At 44.1% G+C, this 5,051-nt stretch overlaps 1 pseudogene; it reads right to left on the bottom strand.

The window, feature by feature from the left end:
* Positions 1–1,635: 1,635 nt before the first annotated feature.
* LOC147437624 (pentatricopeptide repeat-containing protein At2g13600-like) lies at positions 1,636–3,662 on the bottom strand (annotated as a pseudogene).
* Positions 3,663–5,051: the final 1,389 nt, after the last annotated feature.

Raw genomic sequence — 5,051 nt, 5'->3', positions numbered from 1 at the left:
GGCCTTGCCTTTGAGTCCAATGAAACCAGTAGAGAGCTTCATTGCACATCGCCTCTCGGAGAAAAGAAAGAGAAATGGAGACGTGGATCATCACTTTCTTATATAGATATTGTCCATATTGTCCTTCTCCTAAGGTTAAAGTGTCCATTTTTTTTGTTCTTTATCTAACGACCCTGTTTGCTAAAGAGCTCGCTTGCCACCTCCAAGCTCACAAGCGCTGCGCCTCTCCCCCTCAACCTTGCTGAGTGGACACGCACCCCTTGCTGCTCTTTCCCTTGCTTCGTGCGACATCTTTGACTCACCGTATCTCGCTTGATTCGCTTTTTTTTCGATTCCTAAATTTGTAGACTAAAGTCTAAAGGAGAACTCAATGAGAAAGACTAAAGGCAACCACTATAATGACCTATACAAGGAATGCAAGTGCCCTTTGACCACCAATTCTCTCTCTCTCTCTCTCTCTCTCTCATCTAAAGGTTTTTTCACCCTTCAATTCATACGCGTTCGTTGAGTATTGGTTTTTCCATTTTAAACAAAATGGGGATTACCAACTCAATTACTTATTTGTTTATAATTTGATGTCGGATGAATTAAAAGCCTTGTTGATCAGAGTAACGTCTCTATCTCTAATCATTGCTATATACATAAAAGGTATATTTAATGGCTTCAAAATAAATATATTCACTACTTACATAGTGCAAGGACACTCTCAAGAGAAGAAAACACTAAAGGGAAATTAAGCAAAGAAAAACATAAATGTAGTAATGTGCACTCGACCATCTCTCTGTATGAACACAAAAACTTTTTGACTTTCCACTTCCATGGTTCTTTTCATTTCTTAAACTCACCCTTCACTTATTCTCTTTTGATGTTTTGAAAGGCTTTTTAATTTTTCAAGATTGGGAAGACCTAATGTCTCTAACTCTAATCATTGCTGTATACACATGTCTATTGGTTGACCTAGAATATTTGAATGTTTGCAACTTTAAGAGGGGCATAGCAACATGCTAGTTACAATACATTTGAAGCTACTTGACTAAAGCAACTATGATTTAAAAACTATGCGCAAAATTAACGATCTTTCTCATACGATTGACTGCCATTTCTCTTGCGAGGTTAACAATGCAAAAGTGAAGCACATTGATATTTCCTACTCTTTCATGAAAGAGAAAATGCAGTTAGAATCATCTATTCTGTGTTTTATCCAACCTATAACAATGTAGTAGATGTGTTTGCCAAGGCATTCAATGGCTACACGACTGAAGAGTATACTTCAAAGAGGCGGCATTGGTCATCCACACTTAAGTTTCAATACTTAGCCGATCTTTTCACTCTCTCAACCTTCACTACCCATTAGCAATTAAAACACTCTAGCACTTAATCAGCTTACCTACAGGGCATAATTTCAGCTTTAATCACTAGTAATTACTATAGTTTCAATGACAAATCAGCCCATCCCTTTTTGTATTCTTCAGTTGGTACAAAAGCACCACTATACTGTATAAATTTATTCAGAAACCTTTCAATTTGCAATCAATATATCTCAAGTACAATCAAATAGGTGATGATTAATTCTTGCTTAGGTAAGATTAATGCATAAGAACCATTGCCCAACTAGTAATTTAATCCGTGACAGTGTTGAAATTCAATATCTATTTGCCTTTTTCTTCACAAAGATAGACTATATTGATATAATGATAACCAATCAAGCGCACTTTGGATGATGGTACTTCTACAGCAAGAAGGTATTTATTTTCATTGCCATAGCTTCTTGAATTCTTGAAAAGAATCTTTATACTCAGGCAAGTCGTAAGATGAATGGTATGCACAAGCATTTTGGATAATCCTACACTTGAGAAAGCCTAGGGGGATGCTTAGCCGGGACTATTGAGACCATCCCAATCCTCTGGATGCTTGTCCCATGCTTGATTTTGCATCCACATTGCCTCAACCTCGTTTGCTTCATCGTACATGGCAGCATCTGCATAATTATTCCTCATACGCACAAAAACGCCCATGCCCCCTCCCTGGAGCTTGACTGCATTTTCAAAGGCATATCTTGCTACCTTCAAATCACCCCCATTTTGATAAGAACTCAGCACGATGCACCATGATACATAGTCAGGATGGTACGGCATATGTTCGACCAAAGATATTGCCTTGATTAGGTGCCCCGAACGGCCGAGGAGATCAACCACGGTAGTGTATGCTCGAGAGTTGGAGTAACCCCATAATCACTTCGGATAGCCTCGAAGAATCTTAAGCCCTTTTGGACTCCACCCTCATGATTAAATGCATTGAGGACAATCACAAATGTGCCAAGCTCTGGCTTCATACATTCACCTACCATGTTGTTGAAGGTGGAGATGGCATTTCTGCTTTCTCCGACCTGACTATATCCAGCTGTCAACGCTAACCATAAGATACTATCTCAGACTGGAAGCTTGTCGAACGCAGATTGCGCCTCGGCAAGCATCCCAGACTGGACATACATAGTGACCAAGATGCTCCCGACCCTAAAATTACTGTCGAAGGCTTTCTCCATGATAGCCATGTGCAGTTCCTGCCCCTTCTCAATTACCCCAAAGCAGCAACATGCTTTCACACTGCATGCAAATGTGTGTGCATCTGAAGCGACGCTCTCATGTTGCATCTTCTCTAAGCAGTTGAGTGCTTCTTCACCATAACCATGCGCTGCATATCCATCTATCATTGCAGTCCAAAAGCAATCACATTCCTGACTGGAAGCCTGTAGAGCAGCACCTTTGCTGTCTCAAGCAAGCTGCATGTAGGGTACATACTAAGCACGTTCGAATCCTTTCATCGTGATCTCCGTATGTATTTCTTGGCCCCTCTTGGTGGCTTTTAAGCTATCACAAGCTTTTGCAATACAAACAAGCGTGCACGTATCTGGGGAGACACCCTCACTCTTCATCTTGTTGACACATAGCAGTGCTTCCTCAGCCTTACCATGGTCCACATAACCTGTTATCAACGTGGTCCACACAACGACATCCCTGTTTGGAAGCTCATGAAGGACTTCTTGGGGCCTTAGACAAGGAGCCGCATTTGGCGTACATCTCAATCAATGCACTGCCAATGTACAAGTTTGCTTTAAGCAACCCTTCGCTGGCAATGGTCTCGTGTAGCTCACTACCCATTTCCAAATCTTTGAGCCCAGTACATGCTTTCAGTAAACACACAAAAGCGTAGTCGCTTGGATGAAGAGAGGTTTCCTTCTGCATGCTTTGGTACAATGTAAGAGCATGCTGCCACTCCTCATGTCGGACATATCCGATGATCAGAGAGCTCCATGCACTGGCATCCCTATGCGAAAGCCTGTCAAAAACATGCCTGGCATGCTGGATGCTTCTGGCGTCAACCAATACTGAGACCAGCTGGTTTGTGATCTTCGCATGATCCGTGACCACACAAACGGGCATGCACGCATATAATTGCAGTGCTTGTGCTCTGTCTCTTGACTTCCTACACGTTTCCAACATGCGAGCAAACCCCTCAACAGAGCATTCTCGTGAAGGGGGTTCGGGTCCATCTCCATTATTATTCTGTATAGCCACAGTATATTTCACACCCCCACAGGTGGGCGCATGCGCACTTCCTCTCGAGCGAAACAGTATACCCAGATCAAAGCAAGAAACTGAACTTTATTTATCACGAGAGGTACTCTTGATAGAAATGTATGCTGCGGCTAACTCCAAGTAGTAGCAGACAGCTTGCAGCCTTAGCTGGGGACCATGGCAGACAATCAGGAGGCTGTTCGCCACAAGCGTTGAACTCAAGACGTGTTGTATGAGAGAGAATCCAAAGGTTTTAACTCGAGAACTGTAACAACTGGGCCAGTATGTGCCAACGTTTTTAAAAAAAGGAAATAGATGGCGAATCTTGAACAAATTCCAATGACGAAGCTGAAAAAAAAACAAAAAAAAGGTGAGATGGCGTTCAGCCTGCAGATGTCGTGCAAGCTTGGGGAAAGGCCAGCAGATATCGCGCGAAAAGAAAAGGCTAACGGAGGTGGGAAAACACAGCTGGCGTCGTGCGAGGTGGGAGGCATTGGAGGATTTTTTTAAAATTTATGGATCGATTCAACTTAACGCGTTAGCTCAAATTAAGAGGTCGATTTGTTGGCGTTAGTTCCGTGGGTCAAGGTTCGAACCCATTTCAGACCTTTTACAGCCTAAGCAAAACGATAAGGTATGATCCTCAAAAGGAAAGAATGGGATCTGAAGGAATCTCATGAAGAAATGAATATAATATCACAGCCACCAGTATGTATACTAGATGTATACATACTCCAATAAAGAAATTCAATCTCTTTACAGATGCTGCTCCAATATTCTCTCCCCCAACCCCCTTAAAAAATTCCACGTCAAAACAGCCCTCCCCCCCGCCCGTGTCTCCTCGGCTCCCTCTGCTTGTTCAGCTCTGTCGTCCTCCCTCGACATGCTCCTCTGTAGAGTCTGCCTTAACCCCTTGCTTTTGCCTCGATCTCTATCGCCTCACGCCTCGACGTGCTCCTCTGTAGAGTCCGCCTTAGCCCTCTGCTTTTGCCTCGATCTCTATCCCCTCACGCCTCTGTGCACCTGCTTTTGCCTCGATCTCTATCCCCTCCCGTCTCTGCGCACCTGAGGCCTGAGAGAGAGAGAGAGAGAGAGAGAGAGAGAGAGAGAGAGAGTCCACACAGACAGTCTGCAGCAGCAGCAGTTGCCTCGATCTCTATCCCCTCCCGTCTCTGCGCACCTGAGGCCTGTGAGAGAGAGAGAGAGAGAGAGAGAGAGAGAGAGAGAGAGAGAGCACAGACAATCTGTAGCACGTGGCTGCAGTCCGTGCGAGATCTCTCTGCACACAGGCTGTTTTGCTTTCTGCATGACAAACCTCACAGACCTCTACACACACACACACACCCTCTGCAGACTCATGGAAGCATGAGAGAGAGAGAGAGAGAGAGAGAGAGAGAGAAGCGGTTAGGAGGGGAGGGACATGGCCCCCATATGGCCCAACTGGAAGTCGCCAGAGAGAGAGAAAGAGGGCGGCTA

Source organism: Adiantum capillus-veneris, chromosome 17 (genome assembly GCF_014529385.1).
Source record: "Adiantum capillus-veneris isolate H3 chromosome 17, ASM1452938v2, whole genome shotgun sequence".
Classification (NCBI taxonomy): domain Eukaryota; kingdom Viridiplantae; phylum Streptophyta; class Polypodiopsida; order Polypodiales; family Pteridaceae; genus Adiantum; species Adiantum capillus-veneris.
Note: the sequence above shows the minus strand (reverse complement) of the source record. Positions and strands in the feature narration are given on the sequence as shown.